The sequence below is a fragment of the Serinus canaria genome, chromosome 6 (genome assembly GCF_022539315.1).
Source record: "Serinus canaria isolate serCan28SL12 chromosome 6, serCan2020, whole genome shotgun sequence".
Lineage (NCBI taxonomy): Eukaryota > Metazoa > Chordata > Aves > Passeriformes > Fringillidae > Serinus > Serinus canaria.
The window spans coordinates 1,015,551-1,031,460 of NC_066320.1; the positions used below are offsets into that span (position 1 = coordinate 1,015,551).

Below are 15,910 nucleotides of genomic sequence, written 5' to 3' on the forward strand. Positions count from 1 at the left end.
CGTCTGCCCTAAAGTGCCTCAATTTCTCATTTCCAAGAACCAGGCTTTTTCATTAAAGCTGATTAAAATTAACAACATTTTAACGCTTTTTTAAATCATGACTTCTTGGTGCTAAAGAAATGGATTTCTGTGTTTACTATCAGAGGTCCTGCTTTTGCTTTCTTCCAAAACTACTCTTCTAGATCCAGCAGTCTTCTTTCTCTTTCCTTTCTCCTATGCTTTTGCCTTTGTAGTATCTGGATTGATGTTCCTCTAACCTAATTCCACTATTCCTACAATCCTGAACTCCTTTATGCCAGCCATCCTCCTTTGATCCTTCTCAGTCCAGCTGTTCTCTCCCTGCTCAGTGCTTGTTCTTCACCCCAGCTCAGCTAATTAGGGCTCTTAGGGCGAGGTTGTCTGGGTGCAGGCATGGAAAAGGAGCAGAATGAAACAACAGCTTTAAAAAAACTCTACCCAAGACAGAAAAAAAAAAACCTGAGGAGAAAAGCATTTCATGGTAGATGGCCTGAGTATTCATGCAAGCTCATTCAATACATTCCTTTGCCTGTTGCCTACCACAAAAAAAAAAGACCAAAACACAAAACAAAACATTTTTGAAACTTACATTTCTTTCAATAACATAACTGTAGAAAATACGAGTTAGGATTAGCCTGGTGGAAAAAAAAAAAAGTCAATTTTTTCAAGCAGCCCTCAAAATACCAAGCAGAGAAAAATAATAAAACAGAAATTTTAAAAGTGCAGTTTAACAAATGTTTGATCTCAATGAATCATCAAGTCAAAGGAGGGAAAAAAACCCAACAAAACAGATTTATTGCATGGCAACACTGAAGTGGTGGGAGTTTTATCTGGCACAGAAAAAAAAAGAGAAGAAGGTTAACCATTCAGTGCCTTAAATCAGAGCTGTTAACATTTTTTTCCTTGGTTCATTCCAAACATGTTTGTCTGATTATAAACTGTGGGAGATCCCCAATATGAAAGCAGGGGCTGTTGTAATGCAAGGGCAGGACCTGGCACTCGGTCTGGCTGAACCTCACCCCTGCCAGGCCTGCAGCTCCCCGGATGCTCCTTCCAGCCCTTCTCTAGACAGGTGTCCCACAGCCAAGCCCCAGTCACCTGCCTCCTCCCCAGCCAGCCAGAACTGCTGGGAAATGATGGAACGGGCCTTGGGCAGCGCCCCTGCCAGCTCCCTCAGTACCCCTGGGTGGGTCCCATCTGTCCCCACGGACTTGTGTCAGAAGCATCCATTACTGTTTCAGCTGTAACTGAATGGGAATGTCAAAGACCTGAATCATAGGATTATTGCATTTCCTTTGAAATCTTTTTCCAGAGCAATAACATTTTGCAACAATCTTCCAAATATCAAAACGTGTCCCTTGTCTGACATAATAAAACTCCAGTACAAAAGATCATGTGGATGTTTAATTACTTTTTTGTGCATTACAAAGTGATTCAACCTGGATTTTTATGTAGATCAAGAGACAAAGCAGGCAGCAAGAAAACACCTCAATTCCCAGAATACCACTGTCATGATGCTGTGAGGAACCTGAAGGCTGGTACCTCACAAGTGGTACAGTACACAGATACACACACACAGAAACTGCTCACACCCCAGTGCCATGAGGGTGAATATGCACAACTCACACTGACCTTTAACTGGTACACAGATACACACACACAGGAACTGCTCACACCCCAGTGCCATGAGGGTGAATATGCACAACTCACACTGACCTTTAACTGGTACACAGATACACACACAGAGGAACTGCTCACACCCCAGTGCCATGAGGGTGAATATGCCCAACTCACACTGACCTTTAACTGGTACACAGATACACACACAGAGGAACTGCTCACACCCCAGTGCCATGAGGGTGAATATGCCCAACTCACACTGACCTTTAACTGGTACACAGATACACACACACAGGAACTGCTCACACTCCAGTGCCATGAGGGTGAATATGCACAACTCACACTGACCTTTAACTGGTACACAGATACACACACACAGGAACTGCTCACACTCCAGTGCCATGAGGGTGAATATGCACAACTCACACTGACCTTTAACTGGTACACAGATACACACACACAGGAACTGCTCACACTCCAGTGCCATGAGGGTGAATATGCACAACTCACACTGACCTTTAACTGCGGCACTCAAGGGGCTGACAAAGGTCGAACTGCCACCCAGATTCTCATCTGCGTGGCAGAACTGAACCTCACACACCAGAGGTTCGACCTGTGGGGGGGGGACTTTTCATAAGGTGGTGATAACCTGGCTATCTCAGTCTCTTTCCCCAGGGAGTACTTATCCAGAAAAACAGGACACAAAAGCTCCCCTTTGGAATGTCACATAAACTACCTGCTGCAGTTCCAAGCTAATTGAGATGCAAACTGGAGACACAGTGTTAGAGCCTGTCTCCCTAACCCTACAGGAAGACATTCAACAGTATGAGGGAAAGCTACCTACAAGAGAGGAACATCTTTTATGCCAGTATGTTTAGACTAAACAATATATACCCCTTGTGCTACCAGAGCCAAGAACATTTCAGCTGTATGGTGCTTTCATGGTTCCTGACTTCAGCAGGCAGACTGCACTTAACAGAAGAGTCATATTGCTTTTTCATCATATAAAATAATTCTCTTTCGTGGGGAAGTAAAGAGACTGAGAAGCCTGATGGATGTCAAAACCTATTCCATTAAATAAAGGTAATGGCAAAACTCAGGAGAGGCAGCAGTACTTTATAGTGAGTTCCCATTTATTCATTTTGTTTCAAAGCCAACAACTCCTATAGTCTTAGAATCCAAGAAAAGAGAGTATTTGCATTTCAAATTTTATCAGACTTCTAAAGACACTACCTACAGCACACACAAGCATGTCTAATGTATACCCACAAGCTCTTAGGGAATCATTATACTCAAATTCAAAATGCATTAATGGAATCAGTACAAAATACGATAGAATAATCACCCTGAATATCAGGAGTAAACCTACCCAAGCAGTGACTACATTGAAGATTTACCTCTGACCTCTGTTCTAATCATGTAAAGTACAAATGAGAGACAAGCAGAGATAGTAATTAATTCCATAAGGAACAAAAATCAGCAAAACATATGCCCAGAAAGTGTTCTGTTAAACCATGAAACTTGGTCAGTATGCTCCTACTAAAGTCCTCTGACAGACATATCCATAGGTGCAGGAAGACACTGCTGCTCTGCCATACACATCCCTATCCAACCCACTGCCATTCCTGTTCATCAGCACTCCTGGAAAGTGGTGAAATAGTGCATCTCTCCATATAATGACGTGTAAAGCTCTCCATATTTTTTTTTATTTGTTTGTGTTTGAGAACATGAGAAACTCTCTGATGAATTCATGAATGCTTTCCTATGCAGTTTCTGCCTTTCCTGAATGATAACAATGGGAAGAATGGGAAATGAAACAGAGCAGATTTCTTTGCTGCTGTGGCTGCTTTTGCATTTAGCTGTGGCAAGTAAACTAAGGCAGCACAAACACACTCGACACTTGGAGCCAGCCTCTGACAAGGCAGCAGCGCGTGGCACCAAGCAAATTGTGCAGAAAGCAAAAGACAAACAGCAGCAGAACATGGCAGAGGCTACAAACTTGTAAAGCACTAAAAACATTTACTCTTTCAAATACATTCTAGGCACAGTGGGATGTAAGGCACTTCATGCATTTTTGCTGCAAGTGGCCTAAAGTAATATATACCAGGTAAGTGGCAACCTAAGCAAAGAATACAAATGTCCTAGAAAAGCACTTGAAAACAAAACAAAAACATAGTAGTAAAGTACTTGCAGTAGCTGAGAAAAATAACAGCAACAGAAGAAAGGTCACTGGCATACCTTTGAAATTAGATGCTGAACATTTAAGAGGCTAATTTTAACATACTTAAGAAGATCAGCAACTCTCCAGCCCTTGGTTTTTGCATGTAACATATTGTATTAGTTCATTATATGAGCTGAGATTTAATATTCAAAAAGAGAGATAAATATACCAATGGAGAATCCTCTCCCATTGTGAAATTCTGCAGCTGAACCACACTCACATGATAACTAATTCTGTCAGCAGTTAAGTCATTTCATGGGAAAAAGCCCTACAAAGAATAGGAATTCCCTGATGTAATTTAAAACAACCTTTTTTAAGCAAAAGATCTGAGTTCGAAGTTTCTCAGTACTAGGCAATTCCCATCACATTAGGAATGGGCAATGACAGAAGGAGGCTGCAACACCAAAACCATCACAAGCAGATTTGGATTTTGTGAATAACCCCAGTAGTAACAGTTATTAGAACCTTTTCTAAAGCTGGATTTGGGTAAAACTTTGTTTTATCAAAAATAAGAAGTCTGCAGCTCAACTGTTACAGAGGCTGGTACTCACTGTTTTCTCTCACATTTCTGTGTTTATGAAAGGGTGAAATATTAAATCCTGGTCTTTACATGAACATGAGAATTACTGTCTTCTTTAAAATATTAATGTTTTGATCAGCAAGTATCTGACACAAAATTCCAAATACCATGGTATTTATAGAAGGAGCAAATGCACTCAAGGACATTTATAGTTTTCTTTATGGAAATGCTGTGAGGCAGTGTTCTGATACAACTCGAAGACTTTTATCAGTTTACAAATATCTCAATTCCAAGCGTATTTCTACTTGACTTTAAATCACACTGAGAAGAACACTGAAATTGCTATGTCAGATAAGAGCACTGGATCTCTTCCAGCTGTCTCAGAGCAGCAAGTCCTGGGTATTTTAAACTGCAAAGATCTCCACAAGAGACAGCTCTTATTCAGTAACATGGCCATCCAGCACCTCGGGTTTTTTTTTTCCTACAACCCCTTAGTTACTTCATGGCTTTTACTTTGAAACAAGAGACTTTTATGTCTTTTAGCATTTACTAAATACCCGGTGTGAACTCTTAACGCATTTGAACAGCACCAGGCACATCACCTTAGAAGTCCCTCAAGAACTATGTTGTGGGGTTCAATTATCATAGTACAAACTAAACTGTACAACTGAAATGAGACATACTGGTGATGCAAAAAAAAAAAAAAAAAAAGGTATTTCAAACTAAACAGCATTGTAGCACCACTCTATTTAGAGCTGCTCCATATATTAGGTTTGTACACAGTTATTTTAGGATTTGGGTTCTTTTTAGCCCTGCATTGAAAGAATAAAGCACATTCATTTCCTAGAAGTTTACAGACTTAGAAAGAAGGAAGGAAACATAGGAAACTGCTTACATGGGAAACTGCTCAACCCAGAACAGCAGAAATGCCCACAGAAAGCATTTTTGTTGTGTTAATTATACTGGCATGCATCTATTCCTGTTCTGCATTTCAACCTGGTCAATCTGTCCAAATCACAAATAATGATGACACAAACATATGCTGGAAGACCAAAGCAAGCAGCCACTCCATTTCCCTATGACACACAGAGAAGAGGTTTCCTGTAAGAGCACATGGATGGAGGTGCTCCTGCTTTCCATCTGCCTGGAGTCAAAACGGTTTTAAAACCAAGTCCGAGTCCGTGTTTGTGAGTGTTTCTGCTTCCTCTCAGTTCCTGTTACCATCCAGGGACACAAAATGAAGCTCAGCTCAGGCTCAGCTCTCCTGGGTCTTCACCACATGGGCTGACCACAGCCTCTAGCTGGTTATTAACTGCAGCATTTCTTGCTTTCTAACCACTACTGTATGCAACTAAGCTGCAAGAGGAAAAGGTGCTTTTAAGCCTCTTACCTACTTAGGAGATAAAGAATGCTGGGTAGAAGGATTTACAAAATACAAAAATGCAACATGCCTATCCTAATATTCTTGCAAGAAAGCGAAGCAAGAGTGAAAACTCCAATTCTTCTTTTCATGTCAGCTTCCTCTCCTCTACCCTTCAGCACTGCGTCCATCAGCAATTAGCAGCTTGCATATATTTACTGTATTGAGTCATTTTGAGTTGGCTAGTCATTTGCTTACTGTCCCATCCACTGGCTGAAAGACACTTAATTTTAATAAACAGTAGAGTACATTGTCACAGAACCCAAAATAAATATGCAGGAACCCAGAATTATTTTTTTTAATTACTTACATGGAAGTCTGTTGCACTATTTTAAAATCATCCAAACATGCTGGGTTTTGGTTGTATAGGGTTTTTAAAAATTTTTTTTTTGGTATTAATCACACTTAATTTGAGACAATTATCTTGGGTAGACATGAGAAGATGAGCTAATAGGTCATTTAAATCACATGTCGTTTCTTCAGAGCTCTGTCTACCAGACAGCCCAATAGGAAAAGACAAAGGAGGATGGCAAATACAGAATGGAACAATTAAAACATACCTGTGTGTATTTCATTTTCTTCTAAATCACAAAGTTCTAGTCCACCATTATTGGCATGGATGAGTGACCCATGGCTAAGCAGCAGCTGATTACAGGCTGGTTAACTAAGACTGTCAGCATAATTAACATTCTGAGCCTTGTCAGGAACACCAGGCTACCAAAGCTGGAATATCTACTAGCTGCCACAGCTTGCTTAATTGAAAAAGACTTGACTGAATTACTAAAAGCTAAAAAATCTGAAACTTTTGATGCAAAGAAGAACAAACTTCTTTTTGCAAGAAAATGACAGAAAACAGCATTAGGCTGAAGCCAGGGAAGGAAGTGGCTAAGCATGCAACTGCAGCCACTTGGAATAAATCATTTCTATGCTACTCACGGTGGGAATGAGCACAATTATATGCTCTTAACTTTGTTCATGTTTTCCTCTTTCAGTTGCAAATCTGCTCAACTGTCATGTTTAGTTTTCTCTTCAAAATGTTACTAATGCTGTCTAATACATCACTCTGTCTCAGACTGGAAATCACAGCCTCGGAACACCACACACCACTCCAAGCAGGAGTCCTTACACAGGAAAGCTGCAATGCTTTTTTCTCTGTGGAGTTTTTCATGCATCAGCGACTGAGAGACTGGAAAATATTTTAGAATATTTCAACACGTCAAATGAAATCATTCTACTCTGCCCTCCTGCCCTCTGTATGCCTCTTTATGCTGAAGAGCAGTAAGACCAGGAAGTACACCAACAAATGTCTTCTACTAATGCAGGTCTGATCCTAAGAAATTCTACATATACCTTTTGTTTCAAGAAGCTGAAGATATGTCAGCTGCAATTTTTATATGGAAAATTAAAGGTAATATTCAGCAAATATTGTAGTCATTTTCAAAATGGTACTCCTGCAACATTAGAAGGGTTCTGTAAGTGAGCAGATACTGGCAAACTTATTAACCACAGATACACGATAATTCTCCATTTTAAATAGAAGTCTGTATTTCTGTATTTGACAACTACACTGTCCTCATGTGGAATTCTGCTATCTGGCCACTCAAGCTCATAAAAAGGCATCAAAATAACTGACACCCATAACAATACAGATACAGAATAACCTGTACTGGTATTCCAAAAAGGAACAGACAACTTAACTGATAGCAAGGGTATATGTTTGAATATAACTAGTGTCAGACAAAAAGTCAAGCAAATCATCTATTATGCTGATAAGCTTATAGAATAATTATATGCCACTATTCCTCTCTCAAAAGTGAAGATACTGTGACGCCAAAAAATTAGAATAAAAGCTCAAGTTTGGACAAGTTATAATGTTCCTTTTAAAATGTTCCTGATATTATGTGGATATCATGGGTTTCCTATAATGAAAGTTCTTGCCAGCTGCCTTCCTCCAGCACTCAAGGAGCCACTGCAGCAAACAGATATTCAGGGCTTACCTGACAGAATAATTAATTCCACAGCTTCAGCACATAGTGAGATATGAAGGCAGCTTCATCTGGGGCCCCACAGAGCTAAATGCATGGCAGGGAATAGGTCTGAAACTCCTAAGAAGTGTGTGAACATGTATCATCTCTGTGGGCTCCATGCTGTGCAAATGACAAATACTAATCTCAGAGATGTAGGCAAAGGGCAGGAGTGTAAAAGGAGCAGCTACAGGCAAAGGCATGAGGGCAGAGGGAATAGCTGAGGAGGCAAGGCCAGCCCCGAGGGATTTAACTTCACATACACTTGGAACACTGAAAAGGTCTAAAGTCTGGTGAACATCAAAACTGTGCAAGGGGCCACACGGCTGGCACTACCACCACCTCATCTTCATTCAAACGTTACTGCCCCTGTTCTTACCAACACGACAGCACAAGCTCAGAGCTCACTCCTTTCCCTCTGGACAGAACTGGACACTGTCAGCATTATTGGTTTTGCCTGGGACCAGGCACCAGCCCTACCTTGACTCAGTTATGCAACGCCTCTACACTGATGTCCGAGTCCTTGAAGACTTCTCCTTGAACAGATCTGTTCTATGAGATGTCCACGCAAATCTGGCTGCCCGGGAACCTCATTCCCTTTGTCACCCCTCACAGGCCGCCCCCGAGGCACATGCAGAACTGTTCTAGCAAGGTACAGGTCAGATACCTCAGGAGACTGTTGTGGCTTTTTTTCAGTGAATCCCGTCCCATCTGCTACCTGAAAAACACACGCTGAGAGGAGAGCAATAGTCGGCAATTCCGATAAAAAAGAACTGGCCGATGGCTCTAGCATTCCATCGAAATCTTCCAGGGAGGGGGAAAGCGGTGTTGGGCACTCTCTCTTCTGAGGGGGAACACGGTGGCTGGGCGGGGAGCGGAGCAGTTCGGTTGGCTCCTGGTGCTGGACTTGTCCTGCTGAGGGTGTCGGTGCTGCTGCGGAGCTCTCCTTGCTGCCCGTCTGACTGGGGCTTCTGGGCACCCGCCAGCGAGGGGAGACCCTCACCATCTCTGCGGGTGTTATGGGAAAACGGGCCCTCACGTCCTCCCTGTCTCCGGAGAGAGCAGCTCCCAGCTGCTGACCCGACCCCAGCGCTGTCATGGCCAGGATTCTCACACCGTACTCATGAGGGTCTGGGCAAAGCCAAGCCCGTGTCTGCACCCTCTCCCCGGGGCCGCCGTCCCCCCGGAGGCTCGGGGATCGAGGGGCTGCCCCGCAGCCATGAGGGCGGCACCGCCGAGGCCATAAAGGGCTGCCCAGCAGCCATGAGGGCGGCACCGCCGAGGCCTTGAGGGCGACACCGCCGAGGCCATGAGGGGCCGCTCCCGAGGCCATGAGGGCGGCACCGCCGAGGCCTTGAGGGGCCGCTCCCAAGGCCATGAGGGCGGCACCGCCGAGGCCATGAGGCGCCGCTCCCGAGGCCATGAGGGCGGCCCCGCCGAGACCATGAGGGGCCGCTCCCGAGGCCATGAGGGCGGCACCGCGGCGCCGCTCCCTCACACGGCGCCAACAGTGCCCCCTGCCGGCCGGGCCAAAGCCGAAAGTGCTCAGCGGGTGGGCAAAGGCTGTTACCGGGTTTCTTTGCGATTATTTTTTTATAGTTTTTATTGTTGCTGTTGTTCTGTCTTGTAACATATATGTGTGTGTGTGTGTGTGTGTATATATATATATATATATATATATATATATATATATGTATATATTCTAGTAAGGAACTTTTATTCCTTTTTCCCATACTTTTGCCTGGAAGCACCATAATTTTCAAAGGGAGGGATCATCTTTCCATTCCAGGAAGGTTTCCACCTTCCTTGACAGATATTTGTCTTTTAAATGATGACAGGCAAGTCGTTCTTCCCAGACAAGCACATTTCATGGTGATAGCTCAGGATGTCCCAATAGTCAGGCCACCCAAACCCTGGCAAGTGCTGGCTTGACAATCAGACAGTAGGAGTTCTTTCAGCAACAGCATCCCGGCCCGTGGAAGAGCGGGAAGCATTCACAACAAGCCTGGGTTTATTCTAACCTGATGATTTTGGCACCTTCACACAGACTGCAGGCACAATCAGAAGCAGAGGCCCCCAACATGGCCTTGCGTATCACCCCTGCACATCTCCAGGGCACCCATGGTGGGGACCATTCATGCTCTTCAGGTTGAAGCGCTTATGTGGAAGATGCAATTAATTTTTACTTCTGTGATGATCATTCACCCTCCAGGACCTTCTGCTGCTTCTACTCATACTAACTTTTGAGGAATATGCTGGAGGATAAGCCTGAATGGAACAACACTAAATCCACTGAAACAGAAGTGGTCATATCAATTGCAGAGAGTAAGTGAAACAATAGCTTTGCATCTCATGTGCTGTCTCTGGAGGATGAGACTGAAGCACAGGCTGCTTGCCCTTGCCAGGAAAATTAATCCACAAACAGCAGAGGTTTATGTCCATTTTAAAAGGACACAGAGGAGTCCTGTAACTTTATTCAATACAGGGAGAGGCCAGGGAACATTTCCCCTTCTGTCTCTCAAAACTGGAGGACACAGCCTCCTTTTTATCCTCATTTCCCAGCTGCACGTCCCTCTCTCTTCCCCATTGCCTGAGGTACTTCAGAGGTACCGACATCCCGAAATGTCTCATACCTGAGACCCCTTTCTAATGCATAACCCCCCTTTTTGTTTTCCTTGTGTCAATCAGTGGAATTCCTATGGAATTTACAGTTCTTCCCACTGTTTCTTTCATCTCTCACTATCCAATTTAATTTATCAGCAGACCTACAGTTTGTAAGGACAAGTCTCTCTCATTCCATTCATCCATCAGTGGAATCCTTCCCATTGTTTCTTTTATCTCTCACTGCTAGTTTTATCTACCAGCAGACCCACAGTTTGTAAAGACAAGTCCCTCATTCCTTTCACCCTCAAACAGCTTCAAAGTCACAGGACAAAAAGCCAGCCTGGGAACAGTTATGTGTCCAGTGCCTCATTAAGGCTGAAGGACTTCTGACTGGTCACAAAACATCCAGGCTGTGATGCTGTGAACAAAGGTTTGTATGCAGCCTCCCCTCCCCCAGCTCAGTGCAGAGGCCCCTGTGAGCTGTCCACAATAGTCGGACTTAAGCAGAAGTGCCCAGCTGGAAAAGCTTCCTTATCCAACAGTGTGTAACTGTGCATGAGGGAAGCAATAGCCCGAGTGGCCCTGTGCCAAGGCCCTGAGGGACCCGCTGGGCACACACACTGAGAGATGTGTCCCTGGTGTCCTCTGCAAGCCGTCCCACATCACAGGGAACGCCGACTCCCAGAGTGGAGCACAGCTCCTACACTCCTCAGCCTCTTGGTGAGTGTAACACGGGATCCTTTCACCCTCACAGAGGTGGGGGAGACCTTGCAAAATAATACTTCCTAGCAGAAGGGCAAGAGAGTATTTCAATTTATCCATCTCCCTCACCTACCACTGACCACCACGGTCCTTTAGGGGAGTGTAGTTCAGCTCCTGGGATGAGATCCTCTCTAGTCTCAATCCTCTTTCCCTATTTCTTCAGAACATGTTCTGCTGCCTCCATTTCCCTTGCCTGCTTGTTCCTTGAACCTGGCTTTCTCACACTTCCCTCTCCTTATGTGTGCCTTCAGCCAGTGCTGCATCCTGAGTTTCCCTGTGCCCTCCCACGCTCTGATATTTACCCTGGGAGTTACACGCCCCCAGCTCTAATCTGATCCTCATGGAACAGCAGGTTCATTTAATCACCGGCTCAAAAATTGCAGACACATTTTATTAGACTTATCTCTCCTAATGATACAGTGATAGCACACCACAGTACCATTTAGAGCAAGCTACTACTGCTAACCCAGCTGACTCCTGGCTCCTTTATAGGGGAATAAAGCCAAGGGAATGACACATGGTGTCACTTCATAAACCCAAACAGAACACAGCACGGCACTTGCTAACTACAGGTCCCCAAAGGGATGTGTGATTCACACATAAAGGCACTCCCAGACCCCGAAGCTCTGTCTGGGAGCAGAAAAAAGCTGTATTCTGGTCTGGTCTGAATTCCTAAGTCTGTGCACTATGAATATAATGCCCTGGGTCTAGTAAAGCTCAGACTGCATTCCTGAATGTGCTTCTCATGGGAGTAACAGAAACCTTTCAATTTTTTTTTTAATTTTTTCTTCTCTGCAACATCATCATGAAATGGATTTTAAAGAGTAAGAACAGAATATCCTGAGGAAGGCTAAGGTGAACCATGTGACAGAACAGGGGAAGGCTTTTGATTGATTTGCATGGAATCCCACTCGCACCTGGTTTCTTACACTCTGGGAAGTTTACATCACTTCCCTGCCCCCTCGCTCCCGTTTTACTGACACCTGAATTCTGCCACCCAAACCCCCTTTCAAATGTACTTAGCAAACAGATGTACATGGCTATTACAGGTGCCTTCTCATAATCCTAAAAAATGCACAATTTGCTGATTCCCCTTTTCTCTGTGCAAAGTTTCCATTCCAAACCAGCTCTGTAGAGGAACAGGCTTCCACAGTGAATGCCATCTTTTCTTTCGCAATTTACTATTTTGGCTGCAGTTCATACTAAACTTTCCACAGGGAAGTTGCATCTAGGTTCAGAAAACTCTGCCGGAATGAATGGAAAAAGAAAACACACTATAATTTAACCACGCAAGAAAACCCAAAACCAAACATGAAATTAAACTGAAGCAAATGAGTACAAAATCATATAGCAGTGAAATGAATCTAGAGCAACACCCAAATAAAAAACCTACTGAAAGTTTAGCACCAAGAGAAAAATCTGGACTACCACTACCTTAGCATTGTGCCTAATTTCCAAACAACTTTGAACTTTTCTGTTGTGTAGACAAAGAAAACTATGTGTTCATCACAGGCTCTGCCCAACACATCTCTTTTCACCTGGATGGATGTTAAGACTTTTCTAGTAACCCATTTGCCACTGTATCTCCTGATCTATGCAATTTTCCCCTCAGAAAAAGCCCTCAGGAAATAAATCAAGAGTGGTCACGGAGTCATAAAACTCAAAACTTACAAGCATCTCAGGCTGTGTGGTATCTCAGTTTACATTTAGGGCTGAAACCCCAAAACATAGACTTGAACTTTATGTTCAAGACTACACAAATAAATAAAATACTTTTCTTAATCGGTTTTTCTTTGTAGAATAGGCTACAATACTTTTCTCTCAGGCAGATGCAATAATGTTGTTCCTGAGCACTAATGTTCAGTCAGCATGAAGCCACCAGGACCTTGGTCACTTGCACCCTCTGGCTCCTGCTCCTGCCTGGGAACTGCTGCTCCAGGACTGGACAGGAGGCAGGGCTGCCTGGCAGTGATACAGAGGGGAGCCTACAGCAACTGTCCTGCAGAATGGATGCACAGGAGTGACAGAGCACAAGCTAAAATCACACTGGGCAGCACAAACTCCTGGGTTTGGGCACTCAGGAGTTATGGGATTAGTTCTAATGGAAGCTCTCCACAGCTCACCCATTAGAGAATCCAAGCACCTGGGCCTCGAGGTTTCGTTGCTCAGTTCCATGAGTAGAGTGGTCACCCCATGGGGTGCACTGATAGACAAGGTGTAGCTGATAGAAGGCAAAGGTATCTTCTTATGTGAAACACAGCTTTAACTTGATTCTTTATTTGACATAGTTTATATGGCCAGATTGGCCTAAAATTTTATAAGAAATGTTTCATACTGGGATTTGTTTCATACTGGGAGCTTTATTTCCACAACTGGAGAAGAATTTATTCTGCTGTATAAAGATACAGAAATGTAATCTTTAAAGACTCTGGCACTTTTCCTGCTTGTGTAATTCAAAAAGGATCTCAGTAAAGAAAATTCAATTTGGCAATCCATTAACATAGATTTGATGCTCTCTCTGTTCATATCTTGATGTCTCACCCCTTTCAGAAAAATGAAAATAACTCTTGGTAAAGGGTGGCTGTTCCCTCTTATTAGTCCAGTATATTGGCAATTATTAAAACCCTAGGAAAGCTGCTGAAGCTCTGCTGACTCACGGTGGCCAAGAACTTATTTGTTAACTCCATAACCAAGGTGGAGGAGGGAGAGAAACAAAAAAAGGAAAAGCCAGAGAACAGGCAAAGTTTGGGAAGAAGGCTGAGTGCCAGCTGTACACTAAGTTGCACCAATTCTTCAGGAGAAAGGATCTGGACGTTATTGAAAATTTTACATGCTGTGTTTGAACCAGGTGAAGAGACAAATCTGATTTCAGCCCATTTAAGTCTAGGAACCTAAAAGAGTCATTTCAATAAAGAGTTTACCTCTCACAGACATCTACTGTCAACAGACGAAGAGCAGCAGTTCCAAAAGACAAATTGACTTACCAAAGGTCTGAGCTGTCTTCTTCCTGTTCCATCAAGAACAGAGACACCCCAAGGCAGTGATGGAAAGCCTACACCAGGACACCAGACTGGCACGTGACACTGCTGTCAGCAGAAGAGCTCAGCTCCCACTGCACTCTGCAGTTTGTCACCGCTCCTCGACCCTACAGAGCAGACTGCAGAGCCCCAAACAAGCTGCAGCAGAGCATGGGAGATGGTGAGCTAACAGGGATTAATGGAGCAATTAACCCTTTCCCTCCCCACCAACCTCCCCCAAAGAGAAGAACTCTCACAGAATGTGCCACGACACAGGAATATATTTCTGACATGAAAGATGTTAGTAGGTGTTAGCCAGGAAGGACTGCACTCCTCATTTGGGAGGTCTGGTTTGGTTCATCAATACTTGTGGCATTACTGTAAACCTGAGGTCATTCACAGCCTAAGTACTAGCAAAGGCGGCCTGGCAAAGTTTAGGTTTCACCTCATTTTAAGTTATTCTATTCTCACAGTAGTGAATAATTAGGGAAAAGCCAGAGCACATTATACCAAGGATAAAGATTCTCTCCCAGAAAGCCAAAGTGGTTCTCAGCACTGTCTGGCTGCATTTGAGGACTGCACTCTGCACTCCTAAGGAGCAGTACAATTCTTTCCAGCCCCCTGCCCATTCTTGCACGAAAAAGAGCCAGGATTTTCCACTTGCCCACCATCATCTGTGATCACATATTTCGCAGTGAAGGAAGGCTGCCAGCACAGTGGATTTGCTGTAACACCATCTTACCCTTGCTCTGCCCAGATGAGAGCATGTGTTCCTTCCCCACAGCACACAGGGAAGAAAGGAAAACCAAGGAAAGACAAGGTGGCTCTCTTGGTGGTATTTGACGACTACAGAGCACCACACATATAAGAAGGTCAGCATTACTGTACCTTCACGTAAAATCCTGTCCATGTCCTGAACAACAGTAAAAACAATTCACCTCATTAAGATACTACACCAAGCTGCATAGTCGCTGTGTTGTGAAGGCTCTGGAAGCCTGTGGTTGAAGTGTTAGTGTTGTGGAACAAAGTGACAGCAAGTTGGGAAATAAATGAGCACAGTACTCTCTTCTAACCTCCTGGCACTGAGCCTTTTAACAGAGAAGAAAAAAGCAAAAATGGAAAATGTCAGCCCCAAAAACATTTTTCACGTTGTAAAAAAGAGTCCACTCTAAAGCACTTGATAAGAGACACACCGAGGGGTCTGATACTTCACTGAAAAACAGTGAGCGGGTACAAAAAGGTTATGTGAACACATCTAATGCAATAAGGGGAAAAAAATTCCTTTCAACCAAAAATTTGTATCTGTGTCCTACCAACGCCACGTCAGTCCTTAAGACAAGAGTCTCAGCAGCTGCCGCTGAGCTCTTAAGCCCAGGGATGCAGGGCAGCTCTCGGGAGCACGCAGAGAGGCTCGGGGCAGTCGGGCACCCCTCGGCAGAGCGCACGGAGCTGCCCACCGCGCAGAGAGCAGCGCCCGCTCTCCCGGGAGAGCTCGCTCATTTGCAAGGGAAGGCAGGCACTGCACATGCCCGCGGTGCCGCTGCCGCTGGGGGCAGCTTTACATAAGGCTGCGCCCGGCGCCAGCCCGCCACAGTCGGCCGGAGCTCTCGGCATGCGAGCGCGGCAGCGCCGGAGCCGCGTCCCGGGCCGGGCTCCCCGCAGCTGGCGCGCCCGGCCGGCCCCGAGCCGCGGGCCCAGGGGGAC

The 15,910-nt window shown here is 44.4% G+C and overlaps 1 protein-coding gene across 1 annotated transcript in view; it reads right to left on the bottom strand.

Annotated features, from left to right (window-relative positions):
* CTNNA3 (catenin alpha 3) overlaps positions 1-15,910 on the bottom strand; it is a 422,479-nt gene that overhangs the window by 217,636 nt on the left and 188,933 nt on the right. The window lies entirely within an intron of this gene.